The following is a 21,401-nucleotide window of genomic DNA, read 5'->3' as shown; positions in this document are numbered from 1 at the left end:
TAGCATGCACGTATGGTGAACCGTTATGTAACAAAGTCGGAGCATGATTTATTTATTGATTGTCTTCCTTATGAGTGGCGGTCGGGGACGAGCGATGGTATTTTCCTACCAATCTATCCCCCTAGGAGCATGCACGTAGTACTTTGTTTCGATGACTAATAGATTTTTGCAATAAGTATGTGAGTTCTTTATGACTAATGTTGAGTCCATGGATTATACGCACTCTCACCCTTCCACCATTGCTAGCCTCTCTAGTACCGCGCAACTTTCGCCGGTACCATAAACCCACCATATACCTTCCTCAAAACAGCCACCATACCTACCTATTATGGAATTTCCATAGCCATTCCGAGATATATTGCCATGCAACTTCCATCATCATCATATACATGACTTGAGCATTTATTGTCATATTGCTTTGCATGATCGTAAGATAGCTAGCATGATGTTTTCATGGCTTGTTCGTTTTTTGATGTCATTGCTACGCTAGATCATTGCACATCCCGGTACACTGCCGGAGGCATTCATATAGAGTCATATCTTTGTTCTAGTATCGAGTTGTAATATTGAGTTGTAAGTAAATAAAAGTGTGATGATCATCATTATTATAGCATTGCCCTAGTGAGGAAAGGATGATGGAGACTATGATTCCCCCATAAGTCGGGATGAGACTCCGGACTTTACAAAAAAATAAAAGAGGCCAAAGAAGCCCAAATAAAAAAGAGAGGCCAAAGAAGCCCACCAAAAAATAAAAAAAACAACCAAAAAAGAGAGAGAAAAAGAGAGAAGGGGCAATGTTACTATCCTTTTACAACACTTGTTCTTCAAAATAGCACCATGTTCTTCATATAGAGAGTCTCTTGAGTTATCACTTTCATATACTAGTGGGAATTTTCATTATAGAACTTGGCTTGTATATTCCGATGATGGGCTTCGTCAAATGCCCGAGGTCTTCATGAGCAAGCAAGTTGGATGCACACCCACTTAGTTTCAGTTGGAGCTTTCATACACTTATAGCTCTAGTGCATCCGTTGCATGGCAATCCCTACTCACTCACATTGATATCTATTGATGGGCATCTCCATAGCCCGTTGATACGCCTAGTTGATGTGAGACTATCTTCTCCTTTTTGTCTCCTCCACCATCATATTCTATTCCACCTATAGTGCTATGTCCATGGCTCACGCTCATGTACTGCGTGAAAGTTGAAAAGGTTTGAGAACATCAAAAGTATGAAACAATTGCTTGGCTTGTCATTGGGGTTGTGCATGATTTGAATATTTTGTGTGGTGAAGATGGAGCATAGCCAGACTATATGATTTTGTAGGGATAACTTTCTTTGGACATGTTATTTTGAAAATACATGATTGCTTTATTAGTATGCTTGAAGTATTATTGTCTTAATGTCAAAGGATAGACTATTGCTTTGAATCACTCGTGTCTTAATATTCATGCCATGATTAGACATATGATCAAGATTATGCTAGGTAGCATTCCACATCAAAAAATATCTTTTTTATCATTTACCTACTCGAGGACGAGCAGGAATTAAGCTTGGGGATGCTGATACGTCTCCGTCGTATCTATAATTTTTGTTCCATGCCAATATTATTCAACTTTCATATACTTTTTGGCAACTTTTTATATTATTTTTGGGACTAACATATTGATCCAGTGCCCAGCGCCAGTTCCTGTCTATTGCATGTTTTTGGTTTCGTAGAATATCCATATCAAACGGAGTCCAAACGGGATAAAAACGGATGGAGCTTATTTTTGGAAAATATGGAAAATTCAGAAGGAAAATCAACGCGAACTAGTGCCCGAGGTGGTCACGAGGCAGGGCCCCCCCTAGGGCGCGCCCCTACCCTCATGAGCCCACCGTAAGGCGGTTGACCCTCTTCTTTTGCCGCAAGAAATCTAATATTTGGAAAAAAAATCACGGCGAAGGTTTCAGGCCAATCGGAGTTACGGATCTCCATATATATACAAAACGGTGAAACAGAGCCAGAACAGAACGCAGAACCAGAGAGAAACAGAGAGATAGATCCAATCTCAGAGGGGCTCTCGCCCCTCCCATGCCATGGAGGCCAAGGACCAGAGGGGAAACCCTTCTCCCATCTAGGGAGGAGGTCAAGGAAGAAGAGGAAGAAGGGGGCCCCTCTCCCCCTCTCCTCCGGTGGCGCCGGAACACCGCCGTGGCCATCATCATCATCACCGCGATCTTCACCAACACCTCCGCCATCTTCACCAACATCTCCATCACCTTCCCCCCTCTATCTACAGCGGTCCACTCTCCCGCAACCCGTTGTACCCTCTACTTGAACATGGTACTTTATGCTTCATATTATTATCCAATGATGTGTTGCCATCCTATGATATCTGAGTAGATTTTCGTTGTCCTATCGGTGGTTGATGAATTGCTATGATTGATTTAATTTTCTTGTGGTTATGTTGTTGTCCTTTGGTGCCCATCATATGATTGGGCGCGTGGATCACACCCTAGGGTTAGTTGTGTGTTGATAGGACTATGTATTGGAGGGCAAGAGTGACAGAAGCTTCAACCTAGCATAGAAATTGATGCATACGGGATCGAAGGGGGACCAATATATCTTAATGCTATGGTTGGGTTTTACCTTAATGAACATTAGTAGTTGCGGATGCTTGCTAATAGTTCCAATCATAAGTGCATAGAATTCCAAGTCAGGGATGACATGCTAGCAGTGGCCTCTCCCACATAATACTTGCTATCGGTCTAGTAAAGTAGTCAATTGCATAGGGGCAATTTCTCAACTCCTACCACCACTTTTCCACACTCGCTATATTTACTTTATTGTTTATTTATCTAAACAGCCCCTACTTTTTTATTTACGTACTCTTTATTATCTTGCAAACCTATCCAACAACACCTACAAAGTACTTCTAGTTTCATACTTGTTCTAGGTAAAGCAAACGTCAAGCGTGCGTAGAGTTGTATCGGTGGTCGATAGAACTTGAGGGAATATTTGTTCTACCTTTAGCTCCTCCTTGGGTTCGACACTCTTACTTATCGAAAACTGTTGCGATCCCCTATACTTGTGGGTTATCATAAGTATCAATTCCTAGAAAATTGCATGATGAATGGGAACCTACTATCAAAGTCAAGATTAAAAATTATGAATGTTTTGCTTTGTGTGACTTGGGTGCTAGTGTTTCTACAATTCCGAAATCTTTATGTGATGTGCTTGGTCTTACCGATCTTGAAGAATGTTCTTTAAATTTGCACTTGGCGGATTCTACTATTAAAAAGCCTATGTGAAGAATTAATGATGTTCTTATTCTTGCAGATAGAAATTATGTGCCCATAGATTTTATTGTTCTTGATATTGATTGCAATCCGTCTTGTCCAATTATTCTTGGTAGACTATTTTTACACACTATCGGTGCTGTGATTGATATGAAAGAAGGCAATATTAAGTTCCAATTTCCTTTGATGAAGGGTATGGAACACTTTCCTAGAACAAAAATTAGGCCGCCATATGAATCAATCATGAGGGCATCTTATGGATCTTGAACCAGAGATGATAAAACTTAGATCCTTGCTTTATGCCTAGCTAAGGGCGTAAAACTATAGCGCTTGTTGGGAGGTAACCCAATGAATAAAAAATATTTTTGATTTTTTCTTCCTATTTTTGAGTGTTAGCACAATTATTCTAGTTCTATGATTGTGTTTTTGTTTTTTAATTAGTGTTTGTGCCAAGTAAAGCCTTTAGGATCTTCTTGGGTATTAGTTGTCTGATCTTGCTGAAAAAACAGAAACTTTTGCGCTGACGAAAATAATTATCATTCTATTACTAGAGAGTTCAATTGCATTAGATTAATATACAAATTGCTCAGGTCGTCCAAATTTTTCAAAATTTTTGGAGTTCCATAAGTTTCCGAATAGTCAGATTTCTACAAACTGTTCTGTTTGGACAGGTTCTATTTTCTTTGCGTTGTGTGCTTATTTTGATGGCTCTATGGTTTTCTTTGATGAGTTTTTGCCATAAAAAGTTGGAATGCAGTAGATATAATGCAAAAATAAAATATGAATTGGTTTGATATAGCACTTATAGTAGTGATTTATTATTCTTATACTAACAGATCTCACGAAGGTTTTGTTGAGTTTTGTGTGATTGAAGTTTTCGAGTTTTGGGTTATATTACGGTGGATGAAGGAATAAGGAGTAGAAGAGCCTAAGCTTGGGGATGCCCTGGCGTCCCAAGCTATTATCCAAAGATGAGCAACCAACTAAGTTTGGGGATGCCCCCGAGTGGCATCCCCTCTTTTTTCTAACGACCATTGGTATTTTACTCGAAGCTATATTTTATTCGTCACATACTATGTGTTTTGCTTGGAGCGTCTTGTATGATATGAGTCTTTGCTTTTTTTTTGTTTTAAGTCTTGATACCTTGCTGGACACACTTATTTGAGAGAACCAAAATTATGTCATGACTTGTTAGAATTGCTCTCTATGCTTCACTTAAATTTTTATGAACTATGGACTTGCTCTAGTGCTTCACTTATATCTTTTTGAGCACGATGTGCTTAGTATTTTTGAAGAAATGCTCTCTTGCTTCACTTATATTTATTTGAGAGTTAGTGAAATTTTCAAGAAACTCTCTCTTGCTTCACTGAAATTATTTTGAGAGAAAGAAAAATTATGCTCATGATCTTCACTTATATTTGTTTGAGCTTGTCAAAAGCAACACATAAAAATTAGTCCCAAAGTGATAGATATCCAAGAAGGATATAATAAAAACTTTCATGAAGATCATTGGACAAAATAAACTTGATTCATAATAATAGTTTTGAGATATGATGATGCGATATGTGAGTTATGTTGGTGAGTAATTATGCTTTAGTAAGAATATTGGTGTTAAGGTTTGTGATTCCCTATGCAAGCACAAAAGTCAATAGTCATGCAATGAAATTATATCCTACTTGTGGTGCATCATTCGGTGTTAATTATGCTTACAGCTTGCTTATGAGATTATTTGTTTCTTGGTTGGTCGCTTCTCAATCTTTTGCTAGCCTTCATTCTGCACTAAGTATGATCTCTACTTGTGCATCCAAAACCCTTTAAACCAGTTTTGCCACATGAATCCACTATATCTACCTATATGCGGTATTCTTTTGCCATTCTAAGCAAATTTGCATGTGCCATCTCTAATTTTCAAAAAATAAACTTCTCTTTTGTGTGTTCCTTTCGCTCGCGGAGCGGTGTGGGGTGGCTAATATTTTCCATGCTAGATGTGTTATTCTCAAGATGAGTGTTTATTCACTTGTCATTGCACAAGAGTAAGGCAAAGGTATTAGGGATGCCCGGTCCCAAAATGAAAAAAGAATTTAGTTTATGCTGTCAAATAATAAATTCCTTGGAAAGTGTTGGTATGGAGGACAACCGTGGATACGGCTAGCCATGGAAAGTGAAAGTATGGTGGAAAAAGGAATAAACTTTATTTTCTATTTGGGAACCGCCTATGATATATCTAAGCATGGAAAGTATTGGGAACTCTAAGTCGCTTTCGTTGGTGGGATGGATACACCTCCCAAAATGTTTTTATCTCTAAGGTTTTCGCTTTGAGCTATGGCACCTCTACAAATCCCTACTTCCCTCTGCGACGGGCCTTTCTTTTACTTTGTGCAATTTTTATTTTTGAATTTGAGTCTCCATCTTCTCTTATAAATGCACAAACTAGGAGGCAATATGATCGTACTTAAGTATTGGGTGTAGCTAATATTTGAGTGTGTTTCGTGAATGGATCAATGATTGAGCATGATGGGCTAGGGATAGCTTATTTTAGCATTGATATTTTGAAAGACTTGATTGCTTGTTGATATGCTTGAGTATCTAAATTATCATGTGAAAACTAGACTATTGCTTTGAACAATATAAAATTCCAAATGTCCATGATATAAAGAAAGAATATGATATGACATGATAGGCAGCATTCCACATCAAAAATTCTGTTTTATCACGTCCCTACTCGAGGACGAGTAGGAGTTAAGCTTGGGTATGCTAATACGTCTCCAACGTATCTATAAATTTTGCTTATTCCATGCTGTTATATTATCAATCTTGGATGTTTTATAATCATTTTATATCATTTTTGGTACTAACCTATTGACATAGTGCCAAGTGCCAGTTTCTTTTTTTACATCGGAGAAAATCAATATCAAATGGAGTCCAAATGCCACGAAACTTTACGGAGAAATTTTATGGTCCAGAAGGAACACAATGGGCCCTGGCAGCGCATGCGGGTGCCCCGAGGGGAGCACAACACGCCAGGGCGTGCCAAGAAGCCTAGGCGTGCCCTGGTGGGTTGTGCTCACCTCGGGTGCCCCAGACCGCCTCTTTGCTCTATAAATACCCCAATATTCCCAAAACCCTAGGGGAGTCGACGAAATATTTACCCAGTCGCCGCAGAGTCTAGAACCACCAGATCCAATCAAGACACCATCTCGGATGGGGTTCACCACCTCCATTGGTGTCTCTCCGATGATGTGTGAGTAGTTCTTTGTAGACCTTCGGGTCCGTAGTTAGTAGATAGATGGCTTCCTCTCTCTCTCTCTCTCTCTCTCTTGATTCTCAATACAATGGTCTCTTGGAGATCCATATGATGTAACTCTTTTTGCGATGTGTTTGTTGGGATCTATGAACTTTGAGTTTATGATCAGATCTATCGTTTTATATCCATGAAAGTATTTGAGTTTCTTTGATCTATTTTATGCATGATTGCATATAGCCTCGTATTTCTTCTCCGATATTTGGGTTTTGTCTAGCCAACTTGATCTATTTATCTTGCAATGGGAAGAGGTGCTTTGTAGTGGGTTTGATCTTACGGTGCTTGATCCCAGTGACAGAAAGGGAACCAACACATATGTATAGTTGCTACTAAGGATAAAATGACGGGGTCTATATCTACACAGATAGATTTTGTCTACATCATGTCATCGTTCTTATTGCATTACTCCATTTCTCCATGAACTTAATACACTAGATGCATGCTTGATAGCGGTCGATGTGTGGAGTAATAGTAGTAGATGCAGGCAAGAGTTGGTCTACTAATCTTGGACGGGATGCCTATGTAACGAGCATTGCCTGGATATCGTCATGATTATTTGAAGTTCTATAAATTTCCCAACGGTAATTTGTTCACCCACCGTTTGCTATTTTTCTCGAGAGAAGCCACTAGTGAAACCTACGCCCTCGGGTCTCTTTCTCATATATTTGCCTTTGCGGTCTACTTTTCCTTTGCCATTTATTTTCAGATCTATTAATCCAAAAACCAAAAATACCTTGCTGCAATTTATTCTTATTTATTTTGTTTCACGTTCGATCTATCAATCTACTCCAATTTTACTTCATGCCCGTTTGCCTATCTTGAGGCGCCGTACCCCGGAAGGGATTGACAACCCCTTTAACACGTTGGGTTGCGAGAAGTTGTTATTTGTGGGCAGGTGTTGTTTACGTTGTGTTGCTTGGTTCTCCTACTGGTTCGATAACCTTGTTTCATATCTGAGGGATATACCTACCGCCGTTGTGCTGCATCATCCCTTCCTCTTTGGGAAAATACCAACGTAGCTTCAAGCGACATCAATACATTGTTCCCTCTCGGAAACACAAGCTGTCTAGTGAGTTGCTACGGCTTGTGAGGGGTGTGCGTCCAAACTTTCGTCAAACAGGACAATTTATTTACCACATTATCTGGGTGGCATGACACTACATCAAGCAAGGTTTCATGTTTTTCTGATCATTTTTTATTTTTTGGAATTAAAATGCCATGGCACTCCATGCATGTGTCCATGCCGTGACACCAATATGTTTGAAAATTCCTTCTAATTTACCGTACATGGAATTAACTCGCACACAAGTACACAAATATGATTTTTCAAACCGTTAGGGTCAACTGTTGCATGTAGATGTAGTTCAAATTTTAATTACGGTCATTAAATGGCTAGAAAAACACTTAAATGTCTTTAAAAGGTCAAATGACCGCTAGAATTTTGCAATTTTTCACATGACAGTTGTATTAATGCATGTTAAATGTAGAAAAAGTTTAAAGGCCGTAAGAGGAAGCTATCCGCCGTTCGTCATCAAACATGCATTGTTCCCTCACGGAACCACGGGCCTTCTAGAGAGTTGCTCTAGTTTGTGAGGGGTGTGTGTCCAAAGTTTCGTCGAACAAGCCAATTTTTTACCACATCATGTTGGTGGCATGACATTACATCAAGCAAGGTTTCATGTTTTTTGATCATTTTATTATTTTTTGGAATTAAAATGCCATGACACTCCATGCATGTGTCCATGTCGTGAGACCAATATGTTTGAAAATTCCTTCTAATTTACTGCACATGGAATTAACTCACACACAAGTACACAAATATGATTTTTCAAACCGTTATGGTTAGGCGTTGCATGTGGATGTAGTTCAAATTTGAATTATGGTCATTAAATGGCTAGAAAATCACTTAAATGTCTTTAAAAGATCAAATGACCCCTAATTTTTTCGAATTTTTCACATGAAAATTGCATTAGTGCATGTTACATGTAGAAAAAGTTTGAAGGCTGTAAGAGGAAGCTATCTCCCGTTCGTCATCAAACATGCATTGTTCCCTCTCGGAACCATGAGCCTTCTAGTGAGTTGCTCCGGTTTGTGAGGGGTGTGTGTCCAAACTTTCGTCAAACATGCTAATTTTTTACCACATCATCTTGGTGGCATGACACTACATCAAGCACGGTTTCATGTGTTTCTGTTCTTTTTTTGGAATTTAAATGCCATGGCACTCCATGCATGTGTCCAGGGCGTGAGACCAATATGTTTGAAAATTCCTTCCAATTTACTGCACATGGAATTAACTCACACACAAGGACATGAATATGATTTTTCAAACCGTTATGGTTAGCTGTTGCATGTAGATGTAGTTCCAATTTGGATTGCGGTCATTAAATGGTTAGAAAATCACTAAAATGTCTTAAAAGGTGAAATGACCCCTGAAATTTTCCAAATTTTGACACGACAGCTGTATTAGTGCACGTTAACTGCAGAAAATTTTTTGAAGCCCATAAGAGGAAGCTATCTCCCGTTCATCATCAAACATGCATTGTTCCCTCTCGGAACCACGAGCCTTCTAGTGAGTTGCTCCGGTTTGTGAGGGGTGTGTGTCCAAACTTTCATCAAACATGCTAATTTTTTATCACATCATCTTGGTGGCACATCATCTTGGTGGCATGACATTACATCAAGCAAGGTTTCATTTGTTCCATGCATGTGTCCAGGGCGTGAGACCAATATGTTTGAAATCTCCTTCCAATTTACTACACATGGAATTAACACGCACACAAGACACAAATATGATTTTTCAAACCATTCTGGTTAGCCGTTGCATGTAGATGTAGTTCAAATTTGGATTACGGTCACTAAATGGCTAGAAAATCACTTAAACGTCTTTAAAAGGTCAAATGGCCCCTTAAATTTTCCAAATTTTGACACGAAAGTTGTATTAGTGCACGTTAACTATAGAATATTTTTGAAGCCCGTAAGAGGAAGCTATCGCCCGTTCGTCATCAAACATGCATTGTTCCCTCTCGGAACCACGAAGCTTCTAGTGAGTTGCTTCGGTTTGTGAGGGGTGTGTGTCCAAACTTTTGTTAAACATGACAATTTTTTTTACCACATCATCTTGGTGGCATGAAATTACATCAAGCAAGGTTTCATGTGTTTCTGATCTTTTTTTAATTTTTGGAATTTAAATGCCATGACACTCCATGCTTAATTGTGTCATAGTCGTGAGACCAATATGTTTGAAAATTCCTTCCAATTTACTGCACATGGAATTAAATCGCACACAAGAACACAAAATATGACTTTTCAAACCATTATGGTTAGTTGTTGCATGTACATGTAGTTCAAGTTTGAATTACGGTCATTAAATGGCTACAAAATCACTTAAATGTCTTTAAAGGTCAAATAACCCCTGGAATTTTCCAATTTTCACATGACAATTGTATTAGTACTACAAATTTTCTCGTACATTTAGAACACCATCCGTTGTTACTATACACTCCAAATTCGTCTTTCATAGCTAATAAAAAATATCAACAACATCACACACAGTTTTTTGTAGGAACCGTTTGCGATGAAAATTCCTGGGTCTATTTAAGTCTTCCTCCTTAAGCTTCGCCGGCTCGTCTGCTCCAGTATCGGCAACCCCCGAATCCACGAATCTCGATCCCCATTCCTGCAACCCTTTCTTGCAAAGATGACACCGTGGAAACACTTCATGAAGGCCCGTACGGTGGTCGCGTCCTCCCTGAGCGCCACCGCCTGCGCCGAGAGCACGGCCTCCTATGCCGAGAGTGCCGCCGCATCCGCATTGAGCGCGGCCGCATCCGCTGAGAGGGCGTCTGCGGCTGCCGACAGGGCAGCTACAGCAGCCGAGACGGCTGCAGCTACTACTGTGACGACGGCTGCAAACGCCGAGAGCGCTCGAGCTGCCGTCCGTGCCGCCGATGTCGCCATGGCCCGGGTCGAGGCCATCCATGCCAAGATCAAGGACGCAAACGCCAAGATATTCTAGGCCACCTCGGAATCCAGCATGCAACCCACGTCTGAAAAGGTGGCGGCGGCCATGGAGCACCTTCTTCCTCATGAGATTGCCGAACGGCAGCTGGAGATGCAGGAGGCGACGAAGATTGAAGAGCGCCAGGAGGAGGAGTTGTGCGTGGCCGAGGTCGATGTAGAGAAGAGTCTGTCCGTTGAGGAGTCGACGGTGGAGTACCAACGCAAGCTCTGGCGCAGCCACTACTACGAGTACTACAACCTCAAGGGCGGCACCGAGGACGAGGACAAGGACGCGGTCGACTTCAGCAGGGGGATGTGGAGTCCACCAACGGCGGCATGTCGTCAAGACAAGTCATCGACGTCTCATCTCACACTGGCGATGCATAGGCTGGCGCGGCGGCGGCTTTGTTAAAATTATGCGTACTTAGGCTTTGTTTTTAATGTTGGTCTTTTGTTATAGCAATGTTTAGGTCAGCTGGCTCTATTTAATTACTAAAATTGCTCGGTTCATTAAGTGTGGTCTGTGTGTTGTATGCTCTTTTGTGTGCCCAAATTAGCAAGCGATGTTAAATTATGAAATGAAGTGGATGAGGACAGTACCTGGGGAGTTTTCCACCAAAATTTGAATTATCAAACTCATCCCATGCACGTAAAGCAGAAGAATCGTTTGTGATGCACACAATCGTTCAAAGTGAATGGTGACCGGAGGCACCGCACGCAAAGTTTCCCTCCACATTTCGAAATTTTTTGGCCTACCACCAAAATATCTACCCCTGCCCCCTTCCCCACCCCTTCTCTCCCCAACCACTTCTACTTCTTGAGCTTGCGTTGGTTTTTCCCTTGAATAGGAAAGGGTGATGCAGCAAAGTAGAGATAAGTATTTCCCTCAATTTGAGAACCAAGGTATCAATCCAGTAGGAGACAACGCACAAATCACCTAATACCTGCACAAACAATCAAACAACTTGCACCCAACGCGATAAAAAGGGTTGCCAATCCCTTCACGGTTACTTGCAAAAGTGAGATCTGATAGAGATAGATGAAAATAAACAAAACATAAAGTAAATGTTTTTGGTGTTTTTGGTTTATAGATCGGAAAGTAAAAGATTGCAAAATAGTAGATCAGAAACTAATATGATGGAAAATATACCCGGGGGCCATAGGTTTCACTAGAGGCTTCTCTCAAGATAACAAATAATATGGTGGGTGAACATATTACCGCCGAGCAATTGATAGAAAAGCGCAAAGTTATGATGATATCTAAGGCAATGATCATGAATATAGGCATCACGCCCATGTCAAGTAGACCGAAACGATTCTGCACCTACTACTATTACTACACACATTGACCGCTATCCGACATGCATCTAGAGTATTAAGTTCATAAAGAACGAAGTAACGCATTAAGTAAGATGGCCTGATGTAGAGGAATTAACTCAATAAATATGATGAAAATCCCATCTTTTTATCCTCGATGGCAACAATACAATACGTGCCTTGATGCCCCTACTTTCACTGGGAAAGGACACCGCAAGATTGAACCCAAAGCTAAGAACTTCTCCCATTGCAAGAAAAACCAATCTAGTTGGCCAAACCGAATCGATAGTTCGAAGAGAATTACAAAGATACAAATCATGCATATAAGAATTTGGAGAATATTCAAATAATACTCATATATAAGATGATCATAAATCCACAATTCATCAAATCTCGGCAAACACACCGCAAAAAGTATTACATCGCATAGATCTTCAAGAACATCAAGGAGAACATGGTATTGAGAATCAAAGAGAGAGAGAAGAAGCCATGTAGCTACTAGCTATGGACCCATAGGTCTGAGGTAAACTACTCACGCTTCATCGGAAGGGCAATAGAATTGATGTAGAAGCCCTCCGTGATCGAATCCCCCTCCGACAGGGTGCCGGAAAAGGTCCCTAGATGGGATCTCACGGGTAAAGAAGGTTGCGGCAGTGGAGAAGTGTTTTCGTGGATGCTTCTGGTGGTTTGGGGATATTTGGGAATATATAGGCGAAAGAATTAGGTCAGGAGGGTCACGTGGGGCCTAGAAGGGTGGGGGCGTGCCCTACCCTCCTGGGCGCGCTCTCCGTCCTTGTGCCCGCCTCGTGGCTCCTCCGACTTCATCTCCAAGTCTCCTAGTTGTCTTCTGGTCCACGAAAAATCATCGCGAAGGTTTCATTCCGTTTGGACTCCGTTGGGTATTCCTTTTCTGCGAAACTCAAAAACAAGGAAAAATTAGAAACTGGCACTGGGCTCTAGGTTAATAAGTTAGTCCCAAAAATAATATAAAATAACATATTAATGCATATAAAAGATCCAAAATGGATAATATAATAGCATGGAACACTAAAAAAATCATAGATACGTTGGAGACATATCAACCACAAGTCACATTTCCCCTATTTCCTCCTTCCTTCCTTCCTAAGCTATAGCCGCTTCCTCGCTTGCTTCCTCGCTCTCACCGTCTCACATCCTACCGCTAGGGTCGCCATGGTCTTCTTCAATGACCTCCTCCTCCTTTGACTCCTTCACCACCCGGGTATGCCTCTCTTCTCTCTCTCGGGCTATGACTTGGAATGGAGGATTTTAACCCGGCGATCGATTTGAGTCATTTCTTCCTCTTGTAGCTCCCTAGGACCATTAGTTACCACGAATGGGGCGGGGTGGCTGAAGATCTGTCTGCTCGTTGTCACCATCAATCTCCATGCGTTAAGCTAGTTTCGTTTGAATTTGTGGACAATGGGAGGAAGTTTCTGGCATGTGCAAAGAATGTTAGCCCCTCTTTCATTGTTACAGATCATTTGTTAGATGTGATTCAGACACTTTCACGGTCCCAAACCATTCATACCACACCTTGAACCAAACGACAGTGTCATAGTTTGTACCTAGTATCTAAAAATGTTGTCATCTCATCAGTAGTGCCATTAGACAATTATCTGGCACCGCTTCAACAGTTTGTGCAGTCAACTTTGGTCCACACATTCGAGCGCCAACCAGTAAAATACTAAATCTCTATGGCACGAAGGAACTAGGCATCGGAGCAACTAGGTGCTCCGGAGTCCGGGTCCCTGATTTTTTTCCCACTGCATCGGCTCACCGGTGCAGGGCACTGGTGCGAGATGTAGCAACAGTTGTCTTTACACCGGTTTTGGCATACATAGTGGATGACCTTAGTGCTATTAGTTCTATGTTACTAAATTTGTGCATGTACACACGTGTTAGTATCAATTTGCTGTCATCCAAACACTGTCGCTATGCTGTTGCAGCTATATTTAGCTTCCTCCTAAAATGTTCAATTTGTTATTTATAGTACATGAGTAAAAACTTGTAGCATTGTTCTAGTTAATTATAGCTTCTAATGTTTCAGAATTTGGTTGTTGTCTCAGTAGCAATTAATTCATTTGCACATTGATCTTTTTGAGAAGATATGTCATAATTAACCTGTTTCTTCAGTTTTAAAAAATAAGTATTGGTGATTTTCTATGTTGCTATAAATCCATTTCCCCTAAAATTATTACTGATCTAGTTTTAAATATTATAGGATGAACGGAAGTGTTCTTACCTGGAGTGGGTTGATCAAGAGTGACCGCAATCTTTGAAGATGTGCCTAGCAAAGCTCTGGAGCATGTATGAGGAAGAGAACAGAGGTAAGCTTAGAGAAAGTGTTGTCAATGCTAAATAATATTTGAAGATGCGGGATAAAAAGAGGAAGGTGGATAATGAGCTTAGATTTTTTAAATCAGACTTTGCTAAGATGGTGTTGGCGAAGGAGGAGGCATTTCCCAGTTGGTCGGTGCAAATAGGTTCTTACTGAACTAAAAGCACATGTGGATAAGATGAGCCTGGATGATCTCGATTAGGGAAATGAATATATTGTTTTAATATTGTTCTTATGAAGCTGAAATAGCTATATGTTGTACTATGCTGTTTTCAGGTAGCTACCGTACTATGATGTTAAAATATATTTATGTGCCTAATATGAAATTGGCAAGCAGATGTTCGGTATGAAATGTGAATTTGCGTAATACTAGAATTATTAATTGTAAACTAATAAACCTGCTAAATGGGTCATGGAACTTTGCAAACAGTTCTAGCAGTAAAAGCGCTTGTGATGGATAGCCCAATGCCACACAATTTTCTTCATCAAATCGTGTGTGATGTAGTTGAATAAAATCAAATGGTTAACCAAGGCAGAGCATGTGTGATAGTTACACCTATCACCCACGAGCCTATACATAAAACTATGCGGGGTGTACATACAAACGAAAACGTTTTCCTTGGATTGACTATGTGGGATGTACATACGAACGGAAACGTTTTCCCTGGATTGACTATGTGGGATGTACATAAGAACGAAAACGTATTCCTTGGATTGACTATGTGGAATGTAAATAACAAACAAAAACGTTTGTTTGGGACTGACTGTGTGGGATGTACTTACGACCGGAACTGGTTGGGCCTGTATAATCGTATTTGATCGCTCGCCCGTCGCACATGACCTTATTTTGCCGAGCGTGTGTGCCAGGAGAGCCTATCCCCGACGGTTTCTGGGTCGTTTGGGAAGGACCCCCTATCGCAATCACTCACTAGGCGACGGTTTAGAACACCATCGCAGAAAGGGGTTAAAACCATTTTATAGCACCTCGTTGTACCAGTGGGCGGTGGTGGTTTGAGCTGCCGGTAGGGGGAGGGGGAGGGGGAGATGCTGAGGAAATTTGACGGGTGAGGATGTGGTGGGAGGAATAAATTCTGAAATCGTGTGCTTAATGAAAATTTTGCTGTGAAACTTGAAACTTGGGCGGGGGAAACACACAACGCAGACGAAGCGCGCAAAATACTCATGTGCGAGAAAACAGAAAATTGGCAGATCCTGTCTCCAAAAAAATGTACACGTGTAGTTGATTTTTCCGGTCAATGGTACGCCTAGTTTATTAGGAAACATCGCACAGCTAACTGACTTATGGATCATTGACGCAAAAAAGCACACGGGTATGCCATAGCAATCGTGTGTTGGCATACCCGTGTGCTTTTTTGCGTCAATGATCCATAAGTCAGTTAGCTGTGCGATGTTTCATAATATTCTAATAATTCTTATATCCATCAGCATCTCCAACCGCACCTAATTTCAAAAATCACTTTCATTGTATCAGGATTATTCAATGTATATGAACGAGGCAAGGTGACACCCGATGAGCAATCGTCGGTTTATGAAATGCTATCAAGTGTCAACCTGCCTCGCTCGTGTAGCCAGATTTGATCCTATGCAACAAGAGAGAATCTTGCTGCCATCCGCTGACACGGCAATTTAAGCCAGTGCGCTGCCAACTCGCGTGGCTAGGTAGGACTAAAAACTAGCTAGGGCCAGCTCTAGTCTCCTCCCGTGGCTATGGGCAGATGTTTCGGTACTATTTGGGGCTGGGGTGCGGCTACAAAATTTCATTGAACATATCCTAATCAATGCTCAAAGCCCTCAAAGGATGCGCTTAACGACATTGTACATTAATAATAGATAGTACCAACTTAAAGTACTACTGGTAATTTGCTCTAAGACTAGTACGTATGTAGTAATGGTAGATGCTCATAATTAATTATACAAACTTACGGGCGGCCCACGCACTAGCTACTTCTCACATGTTGCCATCGGGGCATACTGGACAAACACCAGCCCACCGTGCTTCGATCTCCTCCAAGCTCTCCTCGGCACGGCATGTGGCCTCTTCTTTCTTGCGACGGTGGGACTTTCTTTTTTGACTGCTTTCTGCCTTTTCCGCTCCTTCTATGCGGCTTTGGCCACCTCTAGATCCACTACCCATTCGGCCATGACAGCCTCAAAGTCCGCCCACCTAACTATCTGGCCGGCAGCGGCGATGAACTCGGCACGACAATATGCCATCGCTTCCTTACCATGTGTGCGATCGCGGGCGACGAGGAACATGGCGCGGCGGGATGCTATCGCTTCCTTACCAGTTACTATGTGCCGCGGTGCCATGAATGACGCTTGGAGAGAGCTCTGGGATGGAGCAGCCGGCCAGCCATGTAGTGCGGTGGTTTTTAAGAGCTCAACGACAAACGACGAAGGAAATTTGGCTTCCTTACAATTTCCTTGTTCATTATCGCACATGGTTCATCTCCGTCGCCTCCGGAAACAGTGTGCGCTGAGCCTAATGTGTGTTGCATTATGATTGGCTGGAACCCCAGCCACTCGGATCGCACGTGTGCATCATAGGATGCGCCGCGATCGGACGGCAATCCATGTTCCTCACATCACACCCGTGCAGTTGTACCTGGATTGGATTTATATGCACTAAATGCCTAGAAAATGCACGTAATCCCCTAAATATGGTAAATGAGCCCGAAAAAATGCCAAATTTGAACAGGGTGATTTGCAGGGTGTATGTTTTTCGTAGAAAAAAATTCCAGGGCAAAGAATGAAGAAAATTTGGATTCCCCTTCACTTTGGTGATTTCCCTCTCGAAAGCATGGGACTTCCTCGGTGATGGTTCGATTTATGAAGGGCGTGCATGACGACATAAGCCAAACCTTCTCAATTTTTTACCAGGGCATGGTGAAGCCATACCATGGCACCATGCCAGGCATCATGTTTTTCAAGCACTTATTTCATTTTTTCTATAGTTGAAAACCTAATAAACAAACGTTTGTGGTTCACTATTGCCACACATTTCATCGAAATATCTGCCCATTCCTTGTAAAAGGCATGAGAATTTACTAAATGGCATGAGCATGGTTTTCTAGGCCATTCTTGTGTACCCTTTCATGCACTGATTGTTTGAACTTGAATTATGTGCATTAATGCCTAGAAAATGCACATAATCCCCTAAATATGGTAAATGAACCCGGAAAACTGCCAAATTTGAACATGGTGATTTGCAGGGTGAACGTTCATCATAGAAAAAAAACCTCATGGATAAAGGACAAAGGAAATTTGGATCCCCCTTCAATCTTGGTGATTTCCCCCTCGAAACCATGAAACTTGCTCGGTGATGGTTTGATTTATGAAAGGCGTGCATGACGACATAAGGCAAACATTCAAAAAAAATTACCAGGGCACGGTGAGGCCATACCATGGCACCACGCCAGGCATCATGTTTTCCAAGCATGTATTTCATTTTTGTATAGTTGTTAACCCAGTAAATAACGAGTTTGTGGTTGACTATTGCCACACATTTCCTTGAAATCTCTGCCCATTCCTTGTAAAAGGCATGAGAATTTACTAAATAGCATGAGCATGGTTTTCCAGACCCTTCTTGTGCACATTTTCATGCACCGATTGTTCGAATCTGAATTATGTGCATTAGTGCCTATAAAATGCACATAATCCCCTAAATATGGTAAGTGAGCTCGGAACAATGTCAAATTTGAACACGTTGCATTGGAGGGGGTATGCTGATCATTGGAAAAAACTAAATGACAAACTAGGATGGAAATTTGGATTCCCCTTCAATCTTGGTGATTTCCCTCTCGAAAGCATGGAACTTCCTCGGTGATGGTTCGATTTATGAAGGGCGTGCATGACGACATAAACCAAACCTTCTCAGCTTTTTACCAGGACACGATGAGGCCATACTGATATGCTTCCAACGTATCTACAATTTTTGATTGCACCATGCTATTATATTATCTATTTAGATGTTTTATATGAATTAATATGTTATTTTATATTATTTTTGGGATTAACCTATTAACCTAGAGCCTAGTGTCAGTTTCTATTTTTTCCTTGTTTTTGAGCTTCACAGAAAAGGAATACTAAACGGAGTCCAAATGAAATAAAACTTCACGATGATTTTTCTTGGACCAGAAGACACCCAGGGGACTTGGAGTCCAAGCTAGAAGAGCCACGAGACGACGACAAGGGTGGAGGGCGCGCCATCGTGGGGGCCCTACCTTGTGGGCCCCTCGGGATTCCACTGGCCTAGATCTTCCTCCTATATATTCACATATATTCCAGAACCACTAGAAGCATCCATGAAAACACTTTCCCAGCACCGCAACCTTCTGTTCCAGTGAGATCCCATCTTGGGGCCTTTTCCGGCATCCTGCCGGAGGGGGATTCGATCACGGAGGGCATCTACATCAACTCTATTGCCCTTCCGATGAAGCGTGAGTAGTTTACCACAGACCTACGGGTCCATAGCTAGTAGCTAGATGGCTTCTTCTCTCTCTTTGATTCTCAATACCATGTTGTCCTTAGTGTTCCTGGAGATCTATCCGAGGTAATCTTCTTTTGTGGTGTGTTTGTCGAGATCCGATGAATTGTGGATTTATGATCAGCTTATCTATGAATATTATTTCAGTCTTCTCTGAATTCTTATACGCATGATTTGATATCATTGTTTTTCTCTTTGAATTATCGGTTTGGTTTGGCCGACTAGATTGGTTTTTGTTGCAATGGGAGAGGTGCTTAGTTTTGGGTTCAATCTTGCGTGATTTCACCCAATGACAAAGTAGGGGTAGCGGAACACGTATTGAATTGTTGCCATCGAGGATAAAAATATGGGGTTTTCATCATATTGCTTGAGTTTATTCCTCTACATCATGTCATCTTACTTAAGGCGCTACTCCGTTCTTTATGAACTTAATACTCTAGATGCATGCTGGATAGCGGTCCATGTGTGGAGTAATAGTAGTAGATGCAGGCAGGAGTCGGTCTACTTGATACGGACGTGATGCTTATATTGCATAATCATTGCCTTGGATATCATCATAACTTTGCGCTTTTCTATCAATTGCTCGATGGTAATTTGTTTACCCACCGTATTATTTACCTTCATGAGAGAAGCCTCTAGTGAAACCTATGGACCCCAGGTCTATTTTCCATCATATTAGTTTCCGATCTACTATTTTGCAATCTTTTATTTTCACATCTATAAACCCAAAAAACCCAAAAATATTTTATCTTTTGATTAGTTCTATCTATCTCTATCAGATATCACCTTTGCAAGTGACCATGAAGGGATTGAGAACCCCTTTCTCGCATTGGGTGCAAGTGTTTAATTGTTTGTGTAGGTGAATCTATTGGGGACTTGCACATTTCTCCTACTGGATTGATACCTTGGTTCTTAACTGAGGGAAATACTTATCTCTACTATGTTGCATCACCCTTTCCTCTTCAAGGAAAAAACCAACGCAAGCTCAAGAAGTAGTAGGAAGAATTTCTGGCGCCGTTGTCGGGGAGATCTATGTCAAGCCTACCAAGTACCCATCATAAAACTCTCATCTCTTGCATTGCATTATTTGCCATTTGCCTCTCATTTTCCTGTCCCCACTTCTAAGGTGATTTTCAGAAGAAAAAAAATACAAAAAGATTTGCTTTTTATTCGCCCTTCTTCTTTCGTCTTTCCGTTTGCTTTTTGGTTGCTTGTGTTTCCATGTGCCTTCTATTTGCTTGCATCTTCGCTTGCTAAAAATCCATTGTTATGGATCCTCATCCACTTGCTAATATTTTTAAAAGATCCAATTTTTATGAACCAATTGCTAGTGAATTGAGTGCACTAGATTATCTTTATGAGGTTTTGCTTGAAATTCGTGAATCTGGAAATTGTGATGAAGTGTTGAAAGAAGAAATATATGAAGTGACTCATGATAGCTCCTTGAATGAAAATCATGATTGCGATGATATTAATATAAATTCTGTTAATAATAATTGTGTTAATGATATGCAAAACCCTAAGTTTGGGGATGTTAGTTTTGCTATGTCCTCTACTTGTTGCAATGATCATGATTGGGGTGATTGTTCTTACAATCTTGAAAAATTATTTAAGCCCCATAATGAATATGAGATTGATAATAATGTTTGCAATAATACTGAAAGTGGGTTTGGAAGAGTGTCAACTTTAAATCCCACATATTTGGATAACGATCAACCTTATGAAGTTTTTGATAAAAGAGGGTTCAGGGAGGTCATGACTTTATTTGATGATAATCCCACTATTTTGGAAGAGTATCAACTTTGCATTCATGTGGATCATGTTGAGAATATTTTATGTGATAGTTATATTGTTGAATTTGAATATGATCCCACACGTAATTATTATGAGAGAGGAAAATATGGTTGTAGAAATTTTCATGTTACAAAATTACCTCTCGTTATGTTGAGATTGTTATTGTTTTTTCTTCTTCCTTGCATATGGTGGTTTTTGCTTGTCTTGATAATTTGTTTGCTTATAAAATCCCTATTAATAGGAAGCATGTTAGACTTAAACTTGTTTGTCACATGTTTTATGATGCTCTCTTTGTGTTTCAATTGCTATCTTTCATGTTAGTATCATTAAAATTATCAATGCCTAGCTAAAAGACTTTAAAGAAAAGCAATTGTTGGGAGACAACCCAATATTTTCCTTTTCTATTTTTGAATAAAAAATCATCTTGCCTCTGGTTAGATGCGTTTTCATGTTTGAATTAGTGTTTGTGCCAAGTAAGACCTTTGGGATGGCTTACGGTGATAGTTAGTTTGATCTTGCTAAAAACTAGAAATTTTTATGACCAGAAAAATAATTATCATTTTTAACAGAGGTGTGATAAAAATACTGATTCATTTTGCAGTTGATTAAGATACAAATTTCTTATGTTGTCCTAATTTTTCAGAATTTTTGGAGTTACATAAGTATTCGAGACTTACATATTACAACAAACTGTTCTGTTTTTGACAGATTCTGTTTTCTATGTGTTGTTTTCTTATTTTGATGAATCTATGGGTAGTATCAGGGGGTATGAACCATGTAGAAGTTGGAATACAGTAGATATTACACCAATATAAATAAATAATGAGTTCACAACAGTACC

The sequence above is a fragment of the Triticum urartu genome, chromosome 3, assembly GCF_003073215.2.
Source record: "Triticum urartu cultivar G1812 chromosome 3, Tu2.1, whole genome shotgun sequence".
NCBI lineage: Eukaryota > Viridiplantae > Streptophyta > Magnoliopsida > Poales > Poaceae > Triticum > Triticum urartu.
This window is presented reverse-complemented; position numbering follows the sequence as displayed.